Source organism: Sinocyclocheilus grahami, unplaced genomic scaffold, assembly GCF_001515645.1.
Source record: "Sinocyclocheilus grahami isolate Dianchi unplaced genomic scaffold, SAMN03320097.WGS_v1.1 scaffold266.1, whole genome shotgun sequence".
NCBI classification, from domain to species: Eukaryota; Metazoa; Chordata; class Actinopteri; order Cypriniformes; family Cyprinidae; genus Sinocyclocheilus; species Sinocyclocheilus grahami.
Genome location: NW_015505445.1, coordinates 1053404 through 1073987, shown reverse-complemented (window position 1 = coordinate 1073987; position 20584 = coordinate 1053404). Strand labels below are relative to the sequence as shown.

The window sequence follows — 20584 nt, the reverse complement described above, 5'->3', positions numbered from 1 at the left end:
ACCGGCACACAAATCGCCTTTTAAACCAATCAGTCTTCTCCTTGATCAAAACAACGGCTCCTGCTGCAGAACGGCTAACCGATACTGTGCTTCAGTTCTTTAATGTTTTTTATTTTCTTATCTTTTCTGAGGTGACAAAAAGTGGAAATAAAAAAAGACAGCCTTCCTGTTAATGGCAGCATCTTAGAGGCACACTCAGTGTGTTAACGAGCCTTCTTTATGTATTACATATTGTGACTAGACTTGGAGCGTAACAGCGGCTCTCTACATCAAACACGCAAAGGCCTGTTATTAGATGGAGGGCTGCGAGAGAGGCTGTGTGAAAAGAAGTGGAAAATTAAAGTTGAAGCCAAGCAGGAAAGACCTTCATTTACTGGCATGTACAGTATGCAAATGAGATTACTCTCTGCTTAACTGCATCATTTATGTCCATAATAACGGCATCATCATTATGGGACTCAAATTAAATTACAGTGTAATTAGCATATCAAAGTGATTGGTTAAAGTTTAAAACAAATACCCAATTTTCACTAATGAAAAGCTGTAATCGGTGCTCATGTACCTCGGAATGAAAACAGCTAAAACAAATATGTGTTTTCGAGGGGCGGGAAGATGGGGGGAGGGTTTTTGTCTCACTTAAACCTGATGAGGGAGGGGCTTATGGAAGCTGGATGCGTCTTACCTGGTGGACTTTTCACCCTCAGGTTCCATTTCCTAGAGACGCTCTGATCAAAGGTACCATTTCCTACACTTGCCACTTTTGAAGCTCATCAATAAAATACAAAATCACTTCACCGCTGATCCGATGGGTGGGAGAGGGGGAAAAGAAGTGAAAGAAATATGTGAGAGAGATGGGGGTGGGATGACATCTGAGGGCTTATAAACTTACATTTGAAAGGTGAAGGAAAACACCTCCACTTTCCAGTCGAATTATCATGAATAATGACATTTAACGATTGCCATTTACCGAAAGCAACTGTACCAGAAATGACAGCACTGCAACCCAAATCATCCCACAAAAACCCGGACTTAGCATATCACAAAAACACCATTTGTGTCATACATTCCCCCTTTTTTGATCCATAGCTTTAAGACTTTCATGTCGCCACATTATTGATCTCATTCCGAATTTATGACGCACTTCTCCATTCTCAGAGCAAAATCTGAGGTCTTAACTCTCAGATATAAGTCAATCTCTCCTCACCAACCCCCAAGGACTTGGTCTCGATTGACTTCGTCAAACCGCACCAACAAACGAAACCGAGCCTGTGCACATTACTCTTGAAATTTTAAAGAAGTGCTATTTTATTTTATTCACTGAGGAATCCATTATAGGCCGTATTGGTAAGAAGTATGTAAATGACGTGCCTTTCAAGGTAGAGTCGGGGCAGAATCCTCTCCATCAACTAATGACACCGCTCATTACATGCAGAACAGAGCGGAATGAAAGTGCTCCTGTCTGTGGCAGCGTCTACTCTGTGTAAATCCCTATGAAATGCTAATATCTCACTTCTAATTAAAGGATACTAAGTCCAAATGTACCTACGTGCCAGTAACATAAATTTCATAAATGTTTTTTTTTCGCTGTTGCAGCCATGTCTAGGCTTCATTCCATTAATTTATATTTAATACCACCGCTGCTCAAGCATTCTTCTCTTTTTTGCTTTTAATTGCCTTTTTTATTTCTTTCCTTTCTTCTTTTTTTCGATCACTTGTGGCACACGATTACAAACAGATGCTCATTGTGAGCTGAAGCATCATTATGGGGTTGTGAAACTATAGTTTTTTTTGCAGGTGCACGAGCGCCGGGCCCCACAGATGTTTGCACAAACAGACTCGTGCGCACATGAGGTGCTAAAACTATCAGGAAAAAAACAACAACACAGAGTAAACCGGTATGGCCTCTCTGAGCCTGTACACATTTACTGTATTTACACATGTCTGCATGTAAACATGTTTACAAAAAGTGTGCAGCCATTCTACGAATTCAACCTTGAAGTCTGCAAACAACAGTCACACAAAGTTCATTAAGAGAAGGTTAAAAACAATGCCGTTCCCTTTTGCCTGAAAGACAAAGCTGGCTGTGTGCATTGCTTTTTCTAAAACACAAAACGCAAAGAAAATTGATCACTTTGGTATCATCGTTGAATTAAAAAGCCTACCTAATGGTTAGTGTGAAATACGGCCTAATTAGGGCTTTGGTTTTATAGCGCCTGTTAACGTAGTTATCACTTACAACATTGTAATGTCAAAATCAATACGGATTACTTATGTCCTATCCGCCTCCATTCCACAAGGTGACAATAGTTTATCTGTCTTTGCACTTATTAGGCAGGATTGAGCCAGACAGCGTTTGGAAAAAAGAACCAAAACTCAATCTATGCGCCTTTGTTCATATGATATTACTCACACAACCAAACCTAATCAAAGCAATTTATTCCAGCCTGAAAGTAGCAAAACATAGTCTCTGATTTCACTACTGTCTGCAAGAAAAAGGAAAAACAGTTCTATTTGTGGAACATGAGGGGAGAAAGGAAAAAATAATAAAATAATAAAATCAGCTGTTTGAGTAAATGTCATCTTTTAGTGAAAACTGTCAAAAAATAAATAAATAAATGCAATTCTTAAAAATAAAATATAAAAAAAGTTATAATAATAATGTTATAATATGTTATAATTTGCTTAAAGACAATGAAATCTGTTTTTGGACCACTAACAAATTTATATTTATATTTTCATGAATTAAGCACCTTTCTTTACCAGCTCTCATTACCAAATAAATAAATGTGACAGAAATATAGAGATCAATGGATGCATGGATACTAAGTCAATCATTAATGTTTCAATGTATTAAACTCCCCAAAATATTAAATAACACAAATAAATAATGCCACTAAAAACAATATTTGCATGTTTTTAGTCAACTTATTTTTTAGTCAAATATATTTTAGATTGTACATGCTATTTTTTAATTATCATATTATTTTAAAATAATATTACTCTTCTAATAAATTAATATAACATGGTTCCGTAATATTCACCTATACAAAGAAACAATATATGTCAAACTTGCAAATATAAATGTAAAGGAAAAAAGAATGAGGAAAAAAAAACTAAAAAGTAATTAAAATGCAGGGAATAACACCACAAAATTCTAATCTCCATTTAAAGCCATGTTATGAAAATATACTCATAGATAAGGTGTAGCCTGCACTGAAGTGTCTGCCTGATTCAGATCTAAGGTTGCAGTGGCTGACCTTCAACATTCCTCAGTGTCCCAGAATGCCATTCATCTACAGCTGCAGATAACGCTGAGTAAATATCATAAGCATGAGGATTTTAGGATTGAGGTGAGGCCGGCCACATCCTTAACCCACAAGGAAGAGGGCGAAGAGAGATCTACCCTTTAAGGGCCCTTTCCTGAAGGATCTGCTGTAAAAACACAAAAAAGGAAGCCATATCCATGTCCTGTCATTTCTCTTGGCATTAACGTTCTTCTTCGTCCCTTTGATGAAGGCTACTTCAACTAATCACATAAACCATGTGTTCTGAAACCCTGCATTAAATCGACAGAATTCTTATCCAAGTTACAGACACGAGCAGAATGAAACTCCTAAAGATACTCACCAATCAGAAAAGAGAATAAAAGACCTTGATTGGTCGGATAGCGCTTGAGGAGTCCTGTGTATGAGGGTGCAGCAGAGAGAACCTGTGACTGCACTAATCTGTTCTGAAACACACCAACCCTTATCCCCCGCTGATATATACCTAAACAAGACAAACACAGGCAACCAGTGAACAGGCAACCACAACAAACAAAAGAGTGAAAGACTGAAAGAGAGAGCAAGGGAGAGAGAGAAACAAGACGAAAGAGAGAGAAGTACTATTAAAGCCATTTAGTAGAAAAAAGCTAAAGTCATACGTACAAAAAAGCACTTTAAGCTTAGCCTCAAAAACTAAGGATACTAAAGAAATAAACATTTTAATAAAAATATTTTTTTAAACCTAAAAATTATATTCATGATTTCATGACAATTAAGCAAATTTTTTTCCAATTCTAACTGCCAAAATAAAATAAAATAAATAGAATAATAATAGCAATATAATATAAAATAAATACAAAATTAAATTAAATTAAATTAGGGGAAATTATCCATAAATATTGATTATGACTAATGAACAATAATTTTAAAGTAAAATAATAGCATTGTTTTAGAACATTAAGAAATGTATAATCATATTGACATGACAATTAAGACAATTTCTTCCTAAATGCCATAATGCCAAAATAAAATCTGAGAAAATGAACCAAAAATATTGATAATGACTAATAAATAATAAAACAATAGAAACACTAAAGTTGTGTTAGACCGTATATATAATTATAATTTAGACCATACTGTATATAAAACAAAACAAAATAAGAATAACATTTATGGAAAATGAACCATCCTGCACTCATTTTTGTCCAAGCAAATGCTCTCTGAAATTTGAATGTCCCCTTGCCTTAAGAAACTGACTGTACATGATGTAAACTAAAGGCTATTGGCTACTGGCTGCCTTGAAATGGCCTGCCCCAACTTCCTGTTTCAATAGGAAACTGATTAATGCAGCAAACGCACCAGTGTTAATGAAGCCGTTTCATAAGGAAGGATGAAATACAAATGGCTGTAGACAGAGAAAAATAGAACCCAGCGAGGGAAAAAGCCTAAATATCATTAGCAATCACACACTGAGACGTGGGTAAGGTTGAATAATGTAATAATGAGAGGCAAGGCCTGTGACATTAGTTAGCAGTTTAAAGGTCTCTACCCTGGTCCGGGCCCCTGGCCTGCCTTCTGCACTGTTTTAACAGGGATGAAACCATATTAGGACATGTATGCTAAAGTAAACAATAACATAGTTGCAATGAGATGGAAATTTTTCAGCTAATGGTGTTTGTCATTCCTGTTTTCAGTCCTGGACTTAATTTCTTTGCTTCTTTCTCTTTTTTTTTCTCCACGTCTTCTTTCTTTTATTCCTCCCTCCCCCGAGCTTGGGAGGGCTGTGTTTATGAATAACAACTAAAGCGGCCAGTCCACGGCCTGGTGCAAAACACACAGTAAACAGATCTGCTTTTAACGTGCCTGTTCACTTTATTTGTTTGATATGTTGAATTACCTTTCAGTCTACAGTGAGAAAAAAAAGTAACAAGTAAAATGCATGCTATTTTGTCCTTATAATAACATTAATTGAAGGTATATTTCAGTATTATACAGTATTTTAGCCCAAAAAGTTTGAAAGAGAAGGATTTAAAAAGAAAAAAATATATTTCTTCACTCAAAGCTGGGTCTTTTTTTGTTGTTGTTGTCCTTTACTGTTTGCAGACCTCCCTGACTCATAAAGCATTTCAAATGGCAATCAAAATCTTTCTACAATCTCAATATACATTGCAATCCCACAATCTCAACAAGATAACATATTATTATTTGAATAATTCATTAAAAAAACTCTAGTATATTATATTTCATACTATATTATACTCAACAGTTTAATATGATATTAGCATCACTTCCATATTACCTTTTTACGATTTTCAGTTTATTATTTTGAACCAAATAAATCAATGATTTTTGAATCAGTTCAGAAATTTTTAAGACACCCTGAAAATTGGAACCCAGTTTGGGTTAAAGCACCATTAAAATAATACTAAAGTAGGACCTTTGTATAAATCATTAACCAAAGCAATGTTTTTTATATATATATATATATATATATATATATATATGTCATTGTGAAATCAGTTACATTTTCATACAAAGGAACATTAGTGCATTACATTTATTGCATAAACAATAATTTTTGCAATTCCATTTGGTGCCAAAAGCGGCGCAGAAATTACACATTTCGCCTTTAACAAAGTCCAAAGTCAAACTCTTATTACAGAGTTTAAAAGCCACAACAAAACTTCAGCTAACCAGTGTAGGCGTATCTCCTTTCCTCCCCACAGCACAAATACACTCCCCCTCTCTCTTTGTCTCTCTCTCTCTCTCTCTCTCGCTCTCTCACACACACACACACACACACACACACACACACACACACACACACACACACACACACACACACACACACACAAACACTCCCCTATCAAATGCAAGCTGTTTATTTACTTAATGTTAAAGCTATTCCATTAAGCAGCCAGGCCCAGGTGCTTCATCCCTAAAAGGGATTTTAGTTCCTCAAATAAATACCACGGCAAGGCACTGCCAAAATGTTATTGACCATGAATATAACAAATGTCAGAGAACAATAAACATCAACCTATGTGAGTCATTATGGGCATATATACTTTAAATTTCAGTGAACGCTGGGTACTTATGATGATTTATGAACATGATTTGATCATTGTAAGGTATATTTTTTAAGGAAGGCAAGCTAAGACTAAGCCCATATTGTATGGCTTACCTGCTTATGTTCAACAATGTGCTAATGATTTCACTTTCGTCTAACCAAAATGAGTTCAACTGTGTGGTGTATTTGCATTGCTAGTACAAAGAAAACAAAATGACTAGAGGGGAAAAAAACACAACCTTACTTAAGAAAAAAAGAAGCAAATGCATTCATTTGATGTTGGAAGCACCGTCTATAATCATTCCATCGTTCAATTTGACCCATTTAAAAAAACGGTCATCTCTTCTCAGTTGGATGAAGAAATTGAAAAGTGATGCCAAAAAAATAGAAAAAAGCATGTCTTCAGATAAAAATAAGACAAACTAAGCTTTGTGATATATGTGACAAACACTCTCGCACACACTCCTCACAGAGCGTTTTTGTGGACAGATTTCCCTTTCATCTCTCTGAAGACAACTCCTCTGACAGAAGCCGAGACTGCTGCCTGCCTGACTGGCATCACTTCCATTCAGTACAAAGATTCTGTCACGAAAACTCACTCCGACGCAGTGGCAGACCAACTACATCAAAGCCTTTGCTCCTCTAAGAGTCCAGAATTCATTAAGTTATCAATACCAAGACAAATATAATGGATTTGTAATTGTCATTTTCTAATAAGCATTTAGAGAAATGCCTCATTCTACACTTTCTAGTAAATACACAGCATCTAATTTTATTAAAGTCAGTAGAGGCACAAAACTGTATAAAATAGCCTAGTACCTTTGCCTTTTTCAGATTTTCAGTTTACTGTTTTAAGCCAAATAAATCAACAAATTTTGAATCAGTTTAGACATTTTTAGCAGACACGCTAACTTAAAGCACCATAAAAGTAATCCAAAAGTAGGACCTTTGCATGAATCAACAACCAAAGCAATATCTTTGATATATGCCATTGTGAAATCAGTTAACTTTCCATACAAAGCAGTGTGCATTACATTAACTGCACACAGAAAACCGTTAAATATGTTAGATAAAATATTATTTAACATAAAAATAATCTAGAAAGAAAAGAAGCTAGCTTTAAAAAAAAGCATGGTAATTTGGATCTGTTCCACCTCTGAGGTTTAGTCCTTTTTGATTGTTTCCAATCATACAACATCATAATTTGATGAATTTATATTCAAGATATGGCCAACATATTTTCAACAGTACCAATAAAAAAAAGAGGATGTTTTGGACACCATGGCAATACCATTTTTTATAATTATTGTAATCGTCCATACAGTCTTTCTAAGGTATTATCTTTAAACACTTCCACACTACAGGACAATGCTGACACTTTCATGATTAACAAAAAAAGAAGCTAGCGCTAACTCTTTCGTTTCAGTAACTCGATGTTACCGCTCTAAAAATTATTTTTATTACAGCAGTTATAAACCGCTCTGGAGTTATGCACACGGGCACATAAACAACTGTGTGACTAGCGTAAGCATTTAACTTTCTCGTTAGCAATCTCCCCCGTGTGGCACTTTAGCCATGCTGGCTTGTTTATTATGTTCATAGCTTTGGCAGAAAAAGAGATTTAAGTGAACTCCTACGAATCGGAAGCACTTGTAAATGCATAGAAACACACTCAGCTGTAGAAACAGGGGAATTAGGGGCTTACCAAATGCTAATGCTAATACAAAGCAATTTTCAACCTGATGCTGATACACAGAATTACATTTTTTTTGTAGTAAGCAATAAAATGTAATCAGAAGAGCTATTACATGGACCCTAATCCACCCCTGCGCCAACATGCATCAATATACAACTTTTCATTTAGTGTTACCTCAGAATTTCCATCTTTGTGGTTGCCGTAAAACGAGAGGATGAGGCAAATAAAGTAAATAATCAAGTGTATGATCTTCAGAGGCATTCCAATTTAGCCCTTGGCAGGCGACACACAGCATGCAAATATCATATTTTCCCCTGCTGTTTAACTCTCTGAAAATGTACTCAGAGTTTAAGTGGATATACACTTACTTTAACTTATGGAAGTGTGGTTGAGTGGGGATAGGACTATGCCAGTCATCCAATATAGAAGTAAATGTGTGTTTCTGCCGGGAAGTGGACTGAATTAAATATATAGGTAAGTCTTTTTGCATTAGAACAAAGTGTATGATAAATCAAAAAAGTCAGTAAAGTTATCAAAATCCAAAATCAGTTCAATGTAATTCTTCAGCATCATTCTTATCATAATCTCCAAATCCTGTTCAAGAACTTACAGTATGATGATGATTATCCTTGTTGGCCAGTTTCTAGAAAGGAGAGAAAAAGGGAGATAAACTTACACCAAAATGCCAAAGCACTGAAGAAAACTCACAGGATAGGTGGATAGGAAAGTAAGCAGGTAAATAAGTAAGTAAATAAATACTATTATTTATTTATTTTTCCAGGAAAATATCAATTCTTGTCAAAGTCAGTAGCACTGTGGATAGCTGAAATAATAATAATAATAATAATAATAAAAAACAACTTCTAACCAGAGGATGGTTTTGGTCATGCATACCAAAAGCAAAACTTCTTCTTTGGTAATGTCGCTCAATTAGATTAAGCATATATCTTTAAAAAATATGTATGCTTAAATAATGAAAAAACGGGGGTAAGAAAATGTATCTTATTCAAGTTTTTCCAATGAAAACGAATCATACTACATTAAATTTACATTAGAGGAAAAATTTAAGTACATTTGTTTCAAGGATATTTAGATCTTTTTAATGAAAAAGAAGACAAAGATACTGATTACTATAAGATTTTTACAGTGTTTGTAGTGTATTATGACAAAAGAGTGAGGTCAACAGACAAAAGACGCAGAAAGAAGGCAGGAGTAGCTTCTTAAGAAGGCAAGAAAAACAGAAAGAGAAAACGAACACAAACATAGTGAACTAGGTTTGGTTATTTGGGTGTGTGTGAACATGTCTGTAAGCATGAGCTCATGGGAAAGGATGGAAAGTCCCTTCCTTGTCCACCATAATGTCAGAGATAGAACACAGACAAACAAACTCGATCCCTCTCACACCCTGTGCCTTAATACTATACGTGAACACCCCAACTTCACTTCTATGGTTTGCTCCAGTCTCCATGTCAGCTGCTTAGGGCTGTTCCATTCTGGAGCAGACAGGGTGGGAAACCGGTTTCATACCAAATATTGTTTGGTGCCACTAATGACTAAATTTACCTTGTTGTAATACCTGGATAATTTAAAAAGTACTATTAGTAATTGACAATGACTGTTTTAAATATGTTGATTTCTCAGCAACTCGACAGGGATTGATGAAAGCCAAATCCTTCCTCAAAAACAGAGAAACATATGAGAAACAAAGGGAATAAAAGACCTGTGCAGTTAGGCAAATAAGCCGTCCTGTTTAGCAGTAAACTTTGATAAAAATAAATGACCTCTCCTTTTCTCTCAACCTTGAGAAAAGCATACAAACACAAGAGCTGCAACAAATCAAGTGATTCATTAAACTAGATACAGAATAATAGCACAAGTCCTGCCCTCTCAAGTCCGTCAACAAACACACACACACACACACACACACACACACATGCACACACATACACAGCTCCACTGGAGTCTAATAACTAATCATGTGTTTACCTTCTCCAAGGACTTGCTTATTTGCGGCCGTCTTCAGTTCCAGCGCTGCGTTTAACCTCCCTGCCCTGCAGAGACAACAAGCACAGAGAAAAAGCTGTAGATGTTAAATTACTGCAGCTGTCACAAACCATCAGTCAGCTCTGTGCGTAAAAAAATGACATTAAAAGTAAACAATTTTGATAAGCTATTTTGATGGTGCAGACAAACTAATGAGGACTCAATCGTGGACATACCGAATAAGTACATCATCTACTTAACAGAACTTGAAAGAACAGAAAAACACACTTTCATCCACAGCATTATTAAAAAACTTTTAACAGCAATATGGAAATGTTTGATTCATCATCCTTATTAAACCATTTCATTTTCAGGGTTAAACTTTACCTTTATATGAAGTGACAGTTGTACAGTAGAGTTTACAATAAATCTGCTGCTAAAACTGGATTACGTACCAAAACAAGTAACATAACAAATCACAACAACACAATTTTTTGGACATATAAACTACAGTTTAAAAGTTTGGGGTCAGGTAAGATTTGTCCATATTTTCTATTTTTTAATGATTTTAAATTGTAATTTAATCCTGTGATGGCAAAGAGAAATGTTCAGCATTACTCCAGTCGTCAGGGTCACATGGTCCTTTAGAAATCATTTTAATTAGTGATCGACCGATATTGATTTTTTATAACCAATACCGATACCAATTATTTGCATGTTTATCTGTCCGATAACCGATATGCAGAACCGATATTTATTTACTGTTATAAAGTAAATAAATGACTGAGTGAAGTAAAAACATAATTTACTTTGGTTTTTCCTCTTTTCAGTCATCTTTTTTTTTTATTAAGTGTTGAAAATTAGCAGTCTTTCATGTTAAAATTAATCTTCATACTTCAACAATAAAAAAACTTTATTTATAAAAAAGCATCAACAGCAACAACACTAATATTAACAATAAGAAAAATAAATGTCTAATGTTTTCAAATGGAGAAAATAAATAAAGGACAGGAGTCATATCAACTTCATTTTAAACTAGTTTTAGTAGGTTTATAAGCTGTTTAATAGCTACAGAGTCAAGAATAATTCACTGGATAATGTTAATTCACTGAATAATATTCTCTGGAATATTGAAATATAACAAACAAAACATCGTATTTTATTGCATTTCTCAACTGGAATGTTATATCAGAATTATTAATAATGTTTTTGTCCTTCTAGATTATGAAATGCCTGCTGACAGCGCGGTTTATCTATGCAGTTACACAGAACTACCCTCAAACTGCGATCGCTCGTGGAGATAATAAATAATTAATTTCCATAGAGTTGTATTTATTTTGATGTTTATTAGCGAAATATTGGTTATATAGTATATGTTAATACAATTTAGGGTATTTTAAACAAGTGAATCTTGTTAAAAGTTACATGTGGTGGCCGTGCTGGGGAATTTTCTGAGCATCAACCCGGTGAGTGAACAGCAATATGAAAGCGGCTTCACGAGACTAATGATGAGCAAATATACAACAGAGAGATAATTAAATTCAGCGCTTTTATTTCCAACATGCGCTTATTCGTGGCTGTATTATTTAACTCATGCAAAGTTACGTCTTTATTGGGAGAGGATCTTGACGGATTATCTACGTGACTCCGACTTCACGAGACTAAAGATGAGCAGACAACAGAGAGTGAATTAAATTCAGCACTTTTATTTCCAACATGCGCTCATTCATGGCTGCATATTTAATTCAGGCAAAGTTATGTCTTTATTGGGACAGGACTTGACGGATTACTTTACACGACTCCGTGAGTTGGTCTCTATTTCTTAGAGCCAAGCTGCATACACTACATATCAGGCATTTATGTAATGCATCTAATTTGTGCATAAATGGCTGTTATGCTAAATAAAGTTTTCTAACTACAGCAAAACAAGTACCTGCACCCTTCTGTTGTTGTTGTCTCGTCTCCCCCTCAGATGCGCTGCAATAGTGATCCTGCACGCAATTCTCAAAACACCCACAAGATGGCGGCGTTTATCGGTGAATCCGATATTACAAAACCGATATCCGATTATGGTAAAATGCTTAAATATCGGGAAAAATATCGGTAAATCGATATATCAGTCGATCTCTAATTTTAATGCTGATTTGGTGCTCAAGAAACATTTTATATAATTCTAAATGTTGAAAGCAGTTGCACTGCTTAATTTTTTTTTCTAGAAACCATGATATTTTTTTTCAGGATTCTTTGATGAATAGAAAGCATTTATTTGAAATAGAAATCTTTTTTTTTTTGCACATGGTGTCACAGTACTACCATTAAGTATTGGACACGTACCATGGTAATACCATGGTATTCTTGGAAGTACCATGGAGTACAACATAAAAACCATAATACATTTCAGTTTTAAAGTATCATAGTATTATCTGCCACAATGCCTTTTTATAAAGCACCTCCCCCCTAAAAGACAGTGAGGCAAACCGTTCACAAGCTCACATTTACAGTCTCAATATACGCTAAGAGCATATTCTCATGCTAGACTATTGAGAAAGATACTATAGGCCAGCATCCCTTTGCCATTTGAATAAAAGCATGAAAGCTTAGCCGAATGTGAAAAAATATGCAGTTTACATTTGGCAGTCAAAACAGTGGCTGGCCGTTCGAGCAGAGTGATTCTGTTTATCTCAGGTAAAGTGAGCGCAGATAAAACACACTGGTGCAGCCTGTCCATGTTCCTGCATCAATTATCTGTTAAACGCCCTTGTTAAGGTGGGTGGTCAGCATTTACAGCGACTAAAAACACCAGCCACCACAAGGACTGTATGCGTTTTCCACGTATCTTGTGCTGATTCCAATTCATTAGACTTCAATTAACACGTCATCCCTGCTGTTATGAATCAATAGCTCTTGGTGACAGGTGATGAATTTTTCAGCTTAAAAAGCTAAACATAATTTATTCAAATCACCTGCTAAGGTCTCAGGTGCTAAATGAGTTTACTGAAATGCCTAATGCTCATTTAGACAAATGTTCTCTCATCCTAATGATGAGAACGTTTTGCATTGAGAACAGGAAGGGGGGAGGGGGGGGAGAAAGACGCACAACAGCAGTTACCTTTCAGTTTTTAGCACCGTAATGTGTTGCTAAATCGATAACAGTCCAGACTGAAAGCATGAAGTTGGAGGTAATGCTGGTGTTTTGTGTAGCGGGGTGGTGGAGGCCCGGGGAGTGAATAAATACGCTCATGCTGCTAGACCCAGCTGGAGAAGGAAAAGATCCAGCCTTCTGGTGCTCGGGGAACTTGCTGAGATAATCGGCTTCATGGGGGTGTTATGAAGGAAACACGGCAAGAGAGACAACTAAATGAGCACATGGGCTAAATACTGTCTGAAGATGATAGCAAAGAAACAGAGAGGGAAAAAACAACAACTTTCAGTTCTTATATAAAGGAGGTTTCTTCAACTATGGGCAATTTTGGACCTAATTAACTCACTTTTCAAATTCACTAGTTCGTCTAACAATGTCCAACAGTGTCCAAAAGTTGATGATGTATCCTAAATACATCATTACATATTTTGACACTTTTTGTATAACTGCACCAAAGGGATATTTACCTGAAATTTTCCTGTTTTCTTCACAGATCATATACTACTGTTCAAAAGTTTGGCGTCGAAAATATTTTTTTATTTATGTTATTAAAAGTCTCTTATGCTCAACAGGCAGCATTTATTTGATAAAAAATACAGTAACATTATTACAATTTAAAATACCTATTTCTATTTGAATATATTTAAAAATTTAATTTATTCCTGTGATGGCAAAGCTGAATTTTTAGCAGCCATTACTACAAAAAAGCAATAATTTCTTAGAAAGTACTAATTTCTCAAAAGCATTAATTTCTTAAAATGCATTTGAAAGATAGTTAAAAAAAAGTTATGGTACAAGAAAGTTGTGATGTGACCTTCATGTAACAAAAAGAAAGAAATGGTTAAAATATAATAATTTCAATAAAATATGAAGGTAATTGTGTTTGACCTAGAATCGTATACATTTGTATGGCCGGTAAAAACTTTGGTCATACATGACAATGATTGCTAAAAATTATATCATGCACATGAATATCAACAATCTCATTTATAAAACCAGACCTAAAGAGGACTTCTGCTAAATATTGTTCTTATTCGACCGCATTTACATCGTACAGGCTGTCGAATCACACACTCCAACCGTTTCCTGGCTAAACCCAAGCCAATCCTAACGGAAAAGGCCCTGGTGGTCATTATGAACGCCTCTTCAGTCCATCTAATGGACCATCTCTTTCCTCACTTCACCAAAAACACAAGAGCACATGAATATTTACCACCAAGCAAAGCCATTCCATTAATCGGTTTGCGAATGCTTAAATAGCATATCTGTGGCTACTTCCTACGGTGGGGTCATAAATGACCATTCCTGCTTCATTAGCATATTAATTTATGCAGAGATTGAGTGCAGCTCATAGGCTGTGACCAGCTCCTCTTCTCCCTATTGGTCAAGGAAACAAATTTATCCAGTGTCAAGCACTCTGACAAGCACTGCTCAAAAATATTGTAGAATGGTGTTGTAAAATATTAGAGGAACGGTCCACTCCATACAATAAAAAAGAAAAGAAAATTTGAAGGACGATCATGTTTCTCTTTCGTATAAAATGAAAACATACAGTGACTGCAAAACATAGAAATGACCAAAAGCACCATAAAAGTAGTCTATTTGATTATATAAAAGTAGTCTATTAGTATATTTAAGATTTATCTATTTAATTTCCATCCATTTTAGTAATTTTATTTATTTCTACATATCATACAAATCTGTATAACTTTATAAGACTTGTAATATTGCAAGCAATATAGACCTGCTGTACAAAAAAAGGGTAAAAGAACAGTGAACATTCTTCAAAATGTCAAGGTCAACTTTTCTATTAAACTTGTATGTTGTATGTTTCAATGTATGTTGAACAAAAAAAACTTAAACTACTGAACTAAAAAATGACAATCGCATTAGAAAATAAAATAAAAAAAGAGACACCGCAAATGAGAGACTGAGCAGAGGACAGGCTGTGATATCTATATTGAGTCCATTTGTGTTTGTTTTTAGGGTGTGTGCACATGATTTTCCAAGTCACTGTCTGTGCTCTGAAATACAGGAAAATTGCATGACTCACTTTGAGACAAATGCAGCTGTTTACAAAGGCCTGACAAAAAGGTGACTGAACTGAAGTCTCTCTCTCTCTTTCTCTCCTACTCACTCTCTCACCAGAGCCTCATTTCAACTATTACCAAAAACCTGAAAGTCATTTTTGTGATTCGCTTACAAGCAGGCTTCGCCCATTGTTTTGCACATCCACATTCGTGTAAACAACGGCGGTTTCCGACATGCAAACAGACGCAAAATCTAATTTATCTGGGCTTGTACGTGGGTCACTTAAGCTTCTGGAGGCCGAGCCAGTCGGTACATAGTCTGCTGAATGTCAGGCTGTCTGAGTCTAGACATTTTTTCAGACCTGCCCTCACGTTTTGCTGAGCTAAGAACAAAGTACACAGAGTACACACACATAGCTTTCACAGTCTTAATACCAAGGCAGCGGTATTTCGTTCCTATCCCAAAACAAACAACGCAGTGCATTTCTTTACACTATTTAAATGTTAACAGGCAAGAGCGCAGGCTGAATAGAGCATTCTTTCACTCTGGATACCAGAAACGGCCCAGCCAGACTTTCAAAACATGTTCTAATGAAATCATCCAAAAGATAAATAAAAAGCTGCACTTGTTTTCTTTTCTGAGCTCACCTCCCCCTCTTCTTTCTTTTCCTTTTTTTGTAATTGGATTATACTTTTTTGAGTGCAGACCATCAGCTCCATGAGAGCATGGAACTACTGTAGAGCGATTTCTCATTTTCGCTCCCTCTGACATGACAATTATACAGCTAAGGACTAAGGATATGAGAGTTAACACAGGTCTTATACTGAAACTGAGGGTTTTAACCCAGTTATGCAATGTTATCTTTATGAGCAGTGAAATATTATAGTTTTATTAACACCAATATTGATATCTAGAGGCTCGGGTTAGCAATGTAATATAATCATAGCAAATATGATTTACACAAAATTGTACTTATGTTCCATGATATTTACTCAAAAGCACTCAAAAACTATTTGAGAATGTCTATTTGAAAACATAAAATTATACATGTGCATTATACATTGACGATTTGCTGCTGCCAATGTCACGATCTAGAGAGCAGGACTGTTCAATATTACACTACACATTGCAAATAAGATATACACAAAATCAAAACTGTAAATACAAGAAACTTAAATATACAAAATGCAAAAAATAAAACATGCATAAAAAAGCTAATAAAATGTGCATTATCCATTAACAAATATTTCAGTAGAAATGGCCAAATATCTGTCAATTAATCTGTCTTGCTGATATATATATAGACTACCATTAAAAAGTTTGAGAGAAACTAATATTTTATTATTTTATTACTCATTATTAAAAAAAAAAATACTTTTATTCAGCAAGGATAAAATAAATGCTGTTCTTATGAACTTTTCTATACATAAAAAAAATCCTGAAAAGATATCACTGTTCTGAAAAAAAGGCAGCACTACTGCTTTAAACATTGATAATAAGAAATGTTTCAGCAAATTGGCATATATGATTTCTGAAGTATCATGTGACACTGAAGACAAAGAAGAGTGTCTGATCGATTGATACACACAGACAGACAGACAGACAGACTGACATGGTAATCATGTTAATTTCACATACTTCTTTTTGATCATATCATACATTTGTATGGTTAATGTCTATGTATGATCTCAACCATGCTTTAACATCTACTCTGACATCATATTTCCTCTTTCTCCCCACCAATCACCTTTTTCTCTAGATCTCTCTCTTTTTCTCATCCGTTCTCTTCTCTCCTTTGACCTCAGATCCTGTGCACTATTAATACCAATAACCCACAAATTCCATTTCCCTGTGCAGAGACAGAGTGAAAGTAAGCTTAGTGACGGAGGAAAGAGCAAAATCTTTCAATACATATTCACTTCTCCTTTTGAGGCAAAGATTTAATTGGACAGGAGAGAGTGGAGGCAGATAACATGTGGTTTGCTCAGAAAGAGAGAATGAGAGAGTGAGAACGAGGGGGATCCAAGGTGCACAGTAAGAAATGTAAGCGTTTTAGACAGTATTTTAAGCCCAGGGAGCAAGGGGGAGAATAAATGCATCGCTTAAAATCTGTGAACACTTACCCATGAACTTAACCCAGTGCTCCACAAGCCAAATCCAAACAATTCCAGCGTTCCACACTTTGATCTGCACTATAACAAAAGTCCTCTCTTCACCAGCTGCCTCTTTATCAAGTAGTAAGTGAGGTGCGCGCAGTGTGCAACCAGCAGCCTTGCCCCGTTCGCGCTCTCTGGCTCGCACACACATGCACTCTCGTCTCGGGGGCTGGAGGTATGTGGTCTAAACACAACAAAAAGTCTGAGTCGAAGATTGAATATGCAGGAAGAGGGCCTCCGTTTGCATAAACACAAACACTCAGCAAATGAAGGGCTGGCACCGATTGCACCACTGCCTGCTGGGAAACGCATACCTATCCCGTTCTGACCCTGGAATACTTTAATCAAACTACAGCTGAGAAGACATGGACTACACTGGAGATAAACAACAAATGTTTGGTTTGATGATCCCCAAATGAGTAAGTGCAAAAAAAAAGTATATATATATATATATATATATATATATATTAAGAATATTTTTTTTATTTTATTGAGAAATGAACTATATTCTCAACTATATCGCATTCCTCATTCTAACAAAAAGTTCAGCACTAACTTGTAAGAATTTACAAAGTCATTTATAATCAATGACATCTGATCATTCCAGCTTCTCCAAAAAGCTTTGGTTCTTAATTTTTGCAATTCTCACGTTTAACTAGTTGGTTATTAGCATGCATATTACTAGCTTATTGGCTGTTTATTAGTACTCATAAAGCACATATTAATGCCTTGTTCTGCATGACCACATTCTAGATCCCTGAACCTTACCCCATACCTATACTTAACAACTACCTTATACTATTAATAAGCAGCTAATTAGGAGTAGTGGTCGACCGATATATCGGTCAATATTTGGCATTTTTCAAATATCAGCATCGGCCGAGAAGTTTTTATCTTTGGCCGATGCGTTTGTGGCGGGAATTTTATTTTGATGGCGCGCCAGACTTTTATTTTCACAGCGCTGAGAACGGCAGCGATGGGAAGTTCGGATCATTTTACCGACTTGGACCTATGAGACTCATTCAGCAAAATGAACGAATCTTTTCTCCGAGTCATTTCGTTCATTTTAGCAAAATATAATTAAAATGTTACATGTTACTTCCCTAACACGTCTACTACTTACGCAAACGTTGATCACACTACAAACAATACAAAACTATAATGCTATAAGATACAGAAAAGGTTAATTAATTGTTTACCTGGGTCTTCGGTCTATGATTAGCTCACCTCATCTGACAAGTCTTCGGGTTTGAGTCGTTCGTTCATCACGTGACAGTCCCATAAACTTAATGCAGTCTGAGCCGGAAAGAGAATTGATTAGTTCATCTCTCGAGTCTTTGGGTTTTAGTCGTTCGTTCATCACGTGACGGCCCCATAAGCTTTAACTAGGGATGTAACGATTAACTGCGAGCCGGTAGAAAATCGATTTAAATAAGAGACGATTCAAATCGGTTGAGATGCTAAACAAATCGCGATTCAATTAGGGGTAGGAGTTTATATGAATGTATGTCTGAGGGCAACTTACTGTCTTTAGAAAAGTTTAGATGGTATTTTTTCTTTTCCTCTTGCCTCTGTATAAGGCATATTAAAGTTCATAAGTGCAGGGCTGCTTTGTTTACAGCGGAAACCAAGGAAATGCTTTAAGCGCCACCTGCTGGCAGAGAGTGATTCTGCGTCTCATTCAGCTCATCCGCTGTTTCATGCAGATATTTTTTGTGCATAGTTTCACAAAACTGAAGTCAAACCATTCTGTTTTTGCTTAAAATTTCGAAATTATACAATGTAATTTGTAATGTAATGTAATTTTAAATGTAAAGAGCACAGACAAAGACTTATTTTGTTTATATGAAGATATTTATTTTGTGTTACTTATTTATTTGATTTGGGGCTTGTTTTAAAATTTCAATTTAGTTTTGTTATTTACATTTATATTATATTTCAATTTTGGTATTTAGCAAACGCTTTTATCCAAAGCCACTTACGAATGAGGACAATAGAAGCAATCAAAACCAACAAAAGAGCAATAATTTACAAGTGCTATATTATTATAGTGTTTTATTTCAATTTAATAAATCCCATTAATTCCTTGTGGGGACGTCGTGGCCTAATGGTTAGAGAGTCTCGTACCCCAAAGGTTGTGGGTTCGAGTCTCGTACCGGCAGGGATTGTAGGGGGGGGGGGTGAATGTACAGCGCTCTCTCCCATCTTCAATACCACGACTGAGGTGCCCTTGAGCAAGGCACCGAACCCCCAACTGCTCCCCGGGCGCCGGGTGTGTGTTCACTGCTGTGTGTGTGCACTTAGGATGGGATAAATCCAGAGCACTAATTTCGAGTATGGGTCACCATGCTTGGCCACATGTCACGTCACTTTTTTTTTTTCACTTTCACTTTGACCTATGCCGTCTGAGCCGGAATGAGATTTGATTAGTTCATCTCTTGAGTCTTTCGAATCGTTCATTCTTTTGTCACGTGACGTGAAAGCATTGGATAGCTACAAACGGGTGCATAGTTATTATTAGTAGTAGTAGTATTATCATTATTATAATTATTATTTACTCTTACGGTTACGTGATGAGTTTCTGGTCTCAAATTGTAGCTTTTTACTTCTTACGGTTTATAAATGTGTGAATTTCTGTCATGATGGTTCTTTTCCATAACACTGAATGTTGTAACAAAGGTAATAAAGAGTTGGTTATTATTATTAAGTCTCTTTCCGGCTCAGACTGCAGGGTAGGGATGGGCATTTCCCAAAAATGTTGCATTCGAATATTTGGGCTCATAAAAAACGATTACTCGAATATTCATTTATTTAAATGAGTTTAAATAAATGATTTTTAATTATCAAGTTTTTGTCACGATTTCTGAACAAGCTTATGATTAGCTGTTACACAACAATGTTCTACAACAACGTTACGTTATATCACAAGGTTTTATTTTGGTTGAAAACGTGTAAACAAAAATACATTAAAATAAAAGCATTCAAGATCAAGCAGAGCAAACGGAAAAATCAAGCAGACTGTGCCATACAGAACGTAGGCTAATGTTACATATACTCGAGTCAGCCTATATTTATTGTGTTTACATTGTTTCACGTATAAATTCTGAGAAACAATAATATCCACATGCTCGGGTGAAAGTTTGTTCCTCAGTCTGATAACAATAAGAACGCGCCGACAAAGATAACGTGTGCTAACAGTTTCTTAGCGCTTTGTGTTAAACCACTCTCCCTCGAGGAACCTTT

At 35.7% G+C, this 20584-nt stretch overlaps 1 protein-coding gene and 1 long non-coding RNA gene across 2 annotated transcripts in view; one reads left to right on the top strand and one right to left on the bottom strand.

Annotated features, from left to right (window-relative positions):
* The window catches only part of LOC107599416 (forkhead box protein P1-B-like), a 205696-nt gene that overhangs the window by 119958 nt on the left and 65154 nt on the right, over positions 1-20584 (bottom strand). Inside the window, exons 5-6 of the mRNA XM_016290997.1 lie at positions 10016-10080; positions 8640-8672 (exon numbers count right to left, since the gene is read on the bottom strand). The gene's annotated coding sequence lies outside the window, so the exon portion shown is untranslated. The remainder of the gene's footprint in view (positions 1-8639; positions 8673-10015; positions 10081-20584) is intronic.
* LOC107599417 (uncharacterized) overlaps positions 17321-20584 on the top strand; it is a 37564-nt gene continuing 34300 nt past the window's right edge. The window contains exon 1 of the long non-coding RNA XR_001610664.1: positions 17321-17760. This is a non-coding gene — a long non-coding RNA (uncharacterized lncRNA). The remainder of the gene's footprint in view (positions 17761-20584) is intronic.